The 6599-nt window shown below is 43.1% G+C and overlaps 1 pseudogene across 1 annotated transcript; it reads left to right on the top strand.

Moving 5' to 3' along the window:
- The first annotated feature begins 4611 nt into the window (after positions 1 to 4611).
- On the top strand, positions 4612 to 5440 carry LOC103253830 (annotated as a pseudogene). The gene has a single exon (XR_002481556.1). The product of XR_002481556.1 is annotated as a protein CDV3 homolog pseudogene (transcript).
- Positions 5441 to 6599: the final 1159 nt, after the last annotated feature.

Genomic DNA, 6599 nt, shown 5'->3' with positions numbered 1-6599 from the left:
CCATCCTCGCGATGGCAGAAGGGCAGCCAGGAGGAAGCGCCACACGCTAAACACCCCGGCGGGCTGTTCGCCGCGCCCCCGCCCGCCGCGCCGCCCGCTCCCCCCCGCCCGCGAACCAAGCAAAGAGCCAGACTCCCAGGCACCTCCCACTCCCGGCACACCCTCGCTCAGCTCCTCCCCTGGCTTGCGCAGGCTCCACTCGAGACCGGGAGGCCATTGTGCGGGAACCGGACAGCGGGAGGTGATTGCTCCAAGTTTATTCCAGGACAGGGAAGCTGGCCGTGGACCGAATGTGGGGAAAGTGGATCGCTGACACCCAGGTGGGTCGTCAGGATATAAAAGGGTGGGCGGATGGGTAGATGGGCGCGCAGTGCCTCTTAGACGCAGCCGCGGGCGCGATAGGGTGCGGGTTCAATCCTTTCCCGCCGCTGCACTCAGTGGCATGGGACTCCGCCAATGGACTTCCAGCGTGGGGGAGCGAGTGTCCAATGAGGGAAAGCAGCCTCCGGAACCTCTACGTCCATTGGCCAGAGGGGATGTCAATCCCCGGTTCAGTTCCCCCTCTTGGGCTCGCACTTGCCGGCGATTAAACTTGCTCCGAGAGAGCGCGAAGCGAGCGCCAAGTTAGCACCTGCGAGTTCCGGTGCCGTCACGGGGTGCGGTCGGAGCAGACTCTCGGCTTCAGTGAATGGTTTTTCTGGTCGTGGGTCGGATGGGGAGTTCAGAGGGTGGTGGTTCACAAGTGCTCTAGGCAGGAGCACCTCAGCCCAAAGTCAAGGAGGTTTTGGATGGGAAGATGGGCAGTTGCCCATGGTGGGAATCCCCTTCCAGCTCCCCAGCTTCAAAGGACAAGAGTTTTACTCCTGAAAAGATACTTGGAGATAGGCTAGGTATTATTACCATTTTACCTCAGTGAGTCCTTTCCCTATCGGGTGCCATTCACCTCAATAGAATGAGACCAGGTTTAAGCACAGCAGAAACTTTGTTGATCAAGGGAGAAGGGGAGCTTATGCTCAAAGCACCTACTGGGGAGGGGGGCGTGCTGTGCTGAAGGGGCGTTTTGAAGGTCTCTTAGGGCATGTAGGTGGAGACTGGGGATTCCTAGAAAGAGATGGGGCTTTCCAGCTATCCAGGGAGAACTGGGGTGTGCATAGCCTCCTCCTTTTTGCACATGCACCAGATGTGCCTAGCAAGGGCATTTCTTCCCCTGGGCTGAGATTTTCATATTATAAAACGAAAGGCAGAAATCAGGCCTCGTGCCCTGGTAGCACCACTGGGCTCAGTTACTCAGCAGTTTGTGGTTACTGGTATCCGGTCTTTGTTTCTGTAAATCATGAACATATGCTAATTTCACAGGTTCTGGGACTTTCTCAAAGAATTGCACCCGTACTGCTGTGACGTTAGCAGCTGTTCCAAACAACGTGGTGCACATTTGGAGCAGGGGCAGAGTCAGAGGAGGAAGTGGGTAAAAGTGCAAATTTCATAGCCACACCCTAGACATAATGAATCAGAATCTTTGAGGGAGGAATCTGGAATCTTCTTTTTTAACAAACTCAAGAGGGACAAGTCACAGGAATAATAAAAGTTTGATATGGGCCAACTTCCTAATCTAGACATGAGGAAACTGAGATCTCTAAGAGGCATGCAAGGAGAGGGTTAGAAAAAAGTTACTCTCTGATCTTTTGGGGTGGTTCTTTCTTGGCTTAGGAAGTTTCCTCAGTTGCTGCTCTGATCAGTACACAGCTGAATAACATAGGGAAATCTTCATATATTCAGAGTTCTCTCTTCAGGTCCGTGTCCTGTGAACTCTTGTCACCTTGGTCTCTCAGCTTTGTCTCCTCAAATCTGAAATTTCAATTAGCTTTGCCTTGGTGCCCTGAACTGGTGTCTCCTGATTTGTTCTTATTTGCATAATGTCCAGTTCTTTGCAAACCGCTTTTTCATATATTTTGCTCATTTTGTTTTGTTTTCAGACTAGAGGGTAAATCCACTCCCTGTGGCCAGAATCCAAGGTAATGACTGCTTTAATATTCCTGACTACCAGTTCTATCATCTGTGTCACCTCTGGATCTGTTTCTATTCACAGATTTCTCTCCTCATATTTATAGGTCATATTTTCCTATTTCTTTTTATGGCTGGTAACATTTATTTTTTATTTTTTTAATTTTAGAGTTGTGGTGTAAAAAATTTATTATTTTTTTTTATTTTAGAGTTGTAGAGGATTTGCTACATAAATAAATTTCAGGCAGGTGAGGTTTGGGCAAGCCCTCTCTTCCTCTAGGAGTGGGCAAGGAACCAATAGGTGGTTGTGTGCCCCTTGTCCCCCCTCTTTCCCCGCCTCCTCCTGTTAGCAGTGCCCAGCATGTTGTCCCCACCTTTGTTATGACTGGAAACTTTTGACTAGATATCAAGCTTTGTTCATTACACATTTTGGGGTGCTAATACTTTTTATATTCCTGTCAATGCTTCTTGAGTTTTGTTCAAGAACACAGTTATGTTACTTGGACCATTTCTTACTTTTAAGGCTTGTTTTTGAACTTTGTTGGTGAGATCAGAGTGCTTTCAGCTTAGGACTAATCTTGTCCCTCTACAGTGACAGTATTCTTCTGAGTACTCTGCCAGACTTCATGAATTATAGAGTTTTCAAGTCTGAGTTTTAGGAACAGAGGACATTCCTCAGGAATGTTTCCACCAATTTTTGGGTGGTTCTTTCCCTAGCTTCCAACAGTTTCTTCACATTCATACACTGACTGGTATTTAGCTGAAATTTCACTTCAAATTTCCACTGCAGATCTCTAGCACTCTCTTTGCCTGTACGACTGTAGCTCTCTTCTCTCAAGTATTCTACCCTACAAGCTTCAGCCATCTTGACCTCCCAAGATTCCCAGCTTGTCTTCTTAACTCAGGGAAACTTCCAGGCTCTGCCTTTTCCCCTCCCTGAAATATGCTCTGGAAACTCTCTCCATGCAGTAAGCTAGGCAGCTATAGGGTTTACCTCATTTGATTTCCCTCTCAGAGATAAAAGATTTCTTTCTGTTCTACACTGCCTAATGTACAGTGTTTGAAAGTTGTTGTTATATACATTTATCTTGTCTTTCTTTTTTATCATTTCAGGTGGGAGAGTAAATTCAATCTTTGTGTCTCCATCTTGACCAGTAGTAGAAGTTAGTTATAATCTCTTTGAACTTATCATGAATTCCATAAAGACTGAAAATGAGTCATTCAGTACTATAGAAGAGGTCCAGAGTACCAGGCCTAAAGTTTTAAAGGTATATCTACTCGTTTACTATTCCTCACTGGAACAGTAACGTAACCATAGGACCATATTTGGTTGTTGGAAGTGGTGTAAGTTCTTAAAGAATTGTACTTGTAATCCCTTTTCTTGTGTTGTTTAAATTTGGAGAGATTACATATACATATATATATGTATATGCTTGGGAAAAGCAAAATGATATATAGTATTATATGTATAGTTAACAATGCAAAGATGTCTTAAGACAATGAGGTGACTAGCAAACAATAAAGACACTAGAAATAATTGGCAGTATAGACAAGTGAAAATAGTAATATTGCTACTATTTACTGAGAAAACACTGTATCTGGAATTATGTCTGTCACTTCATATGGATTATCTCATTTAACACAATAAAATTTTATGCAATATGTATTATTCTCATCCTTATTTTACAAGTGAAGAAAGTGAAACCCAACTTGCTTAAAGTTGCAAAAGTAATGGACTTCAGAGGAAGAATTTGAACCCAGGTGGTCAGACTTCAGTGAGTTTTTCACCCACATATGCAACATAGTAATACTAAATTCAAATATAGACAAGTGTTTTTAGAGTACAGAGAGAAGAATGATTAATTCAGACTCAATGAATTAAAGCGGTGTCATATGAAAAATTCTTAAAGAATGAATAATACATTTAAAATAGTCAAATTCATAGAAGTAGAAGTGTTTGCCAGGGAATGGAAGGAAGGAAACAAAGACATATTAGTCAAAGAGCATAAAGTTTCTGTTATACAAAAATAATAAGTTCTAGAGATCCATTCTACAGCATTGTGACTATAGTTAACAGTAGTGTATTGTATACTTAAACATTTGCTAAGAAGGCAGGTCTTCTTGTATTAAATATTCTGATCACAAAATTTAATAATAATAAATTAGAAGGCAAGAGGAAACTATTGGAGGTGATTGATAGGTTTATAGAATGCATTGTGGTTATGGTTTCATGGGTATATATACCTACTTCCAAACTCATTGAGTTGTATACATTAATTATATACAGGTTTTTACATGTCAACAATTAAATATTTTTTAAAGAATGAATAATATTTTACTAGGTAAGTGTACCAAGGATGAGGGAATAGCTTCAGTGAAGTCCTGTACATATGAAAACATATTTGGGTAACAGTGTGCCTGGACTCGATGCTATATAAGGTGAATTAAAGAATGTGATAGGCAAATAACGCTTTTTATGCAGGGAAGATAGTTTGGTATGAGATTACAGTTGGCTTTATATCAGGGAAATATTTTCTAACTGTGGAACAGTAACATGAATGTATGGATTCACAAGAATGGACAGTGAGTTCAGCTGAAAGAAGTCAGCAAAGATAGGTGGATTACAGCGGCCTCAGAGATCAGGCAATGCAAATCAGTGAAAGGGAAGATGATCATGAGAAGAGAGAAGATCCAGGCGATAACTGGGAAGAAGGTGGAGGAGGTGCTGGTGGTGTAGAAAAGTCTTCAGGTCCCTGGAATAAAACAGCTCCGGCCCAAACACCTCCTGCTCCTGTAATTGTTACAGAAACTCCAGAACCGGCAATGACTAGTGGTATGTATAGGCCTCCTGGGGCCAGATTAACCACAACGAGAAAAACACCACAAGGACCACCAGAAATAGACAGCGACACACAGTTCCCATCCCTGCAGTCAACTGCCAAGCACCTAGGAAGTTGGAAGGATAAAGAAATGGAGAAGAGCCTTGAAATAGTAAGACACAGAAATAGAGGCAGGGATGAGGTTTCCAAAAACCAGGCCCTTAAACTCCAACTAGACAACCAGCATGCTGTGCTTGAGAATCAGAAAAGCAGCCACTCACAGTACCAGTAAGGAATGGTCTTTGCTAGCCCTTCCCAGGTAACTAGACCACAGCCAACACCTCGAACAGCCACTTGTCATCCGCTCTCTGCTGGATCTACAGATTGATGCAGACCACTTGATCTCAGTGACCGACCATGTTGCACTGTGGAGGTTAATGTGTTACGACTGTCTTTGTGTATTGAATTTGATTTTCATGGCTATTTAAATGTGTGAACTAGGTGCAACAGTGTTCTTTCATAATTGCTCTGTGAATACAAAAACCAAAACCTTCAGCCAGTGGTCATTTTAAAATCTTTTTATGTTCAGATATTGAGCCTCCATAAGAGTTGACTACCTCAGATTTGTTGCACTCATGCAGACTTCATGTGTATCCAACTTCAGGACAAGAAGATTACAGCTGTTAAGTGTTGCCGATGTGGACCTTGGAACCGGCTCTACTGGGTTCTTTCCAGGAATCCTGCAGAAAGTCAGCCATCTGAGTTCTGATCTGCTGTAAAAGTTGAAGATTTAGGTGACCTTAATTAACCTGTCCTGTGCCCAACCTTTAAGGAATACTCTCTATAGTAGGCTGTGGCTCTGTTAGCCTTCCTAGAATATGCCGCTCAAAAGAACTCGTGTGTTCAGAACATTTCTGTAGAACTGTGATTTGTAATTTGAATTTTTAGTTGTATTCTGTGGTAACCACAAATTAAATTCACCATCTTGAGTCCACTAAGTGGGAAAACGGGGTGAGGGAGAAAATAACCTTGTTTCTTTTAGTAACCTTTTATTTGGATAGTGCTTTATTTTTGTTCCACATTAAGGCCTTTTTTGCTTTCAAAAATTAGCCGGGCATGGTAGCGTGTACCTGTAGTTCCAGCTACTTGGAAGGCGGAGGCGGAAGGATCGCCGGAGCCCAGCAGGTCGAGGCTGCAGTGGCTGGGGGCAGCCACTGCACTCTAGTCTGGGCGACAGAGTGAGACTCCAACTCAAAAAAAAAAGAAATAAGTTCTTCGTCAGAGCATATCACTTGGTGAAGTAAGTAACCAGTATGCATTAGAATTGTGAAATGTCTCGTGAGTTTGCCAATCCTGAGGGTGGAACCAAATAGCCTTTGAGGTAAAGGGCGTTAGATGCCCTGAGGTCTACTTCAGGTGCTTACAGCCTCTCTAATCAGGTCTAAATGGTGTGGTCAGCTGCAGTTGAAGGAGTATGCTTTCTGCTCGGGCCAAAGGGCTCAATGACCTGTCCTTAGAAGTTTAAGCAGCGTGAGCAAAGCCTCAGCTAAAACCCAATTATGTTTCAAGGATTGTGCATGATCTCGATAAGAGTTCCTTATATACTTGTGCCCAGGCTTAAGTTATTGGACGTCCTGTAGATGCAGTCATTGTCCCAGCTGGCTGTTACCAACTTTTCAGTGTGTCATTATGTTGTTCATATGAGAGTCAGGACAAAAGGTGATGTAACACTTCTGTTTTCAGTAATTACAGCCTACGCTAGTAGTTTTTAGTCCTTAA

This window comes from Carlito syrichta, unplaced genomic scaffold (assembly GCF_000164805.1).
Source record: "Carlito syrichta isolate Samal-C Ts95f unplaced genomic scaffold, Tarsius_syrichta-2.0.1 Scaffold68293, whole genome shotgun sequence".
Taxonomy (NCBI): domain Eukaryota; kingdom Metazoa; phylum Chordata; class Mammalia; order Primates; family Tarsiidae; genus Carlito; species Carlito syrichta.
This window is presented reverse-complemented; position numbering and strand designations above follow the sequence as displayed.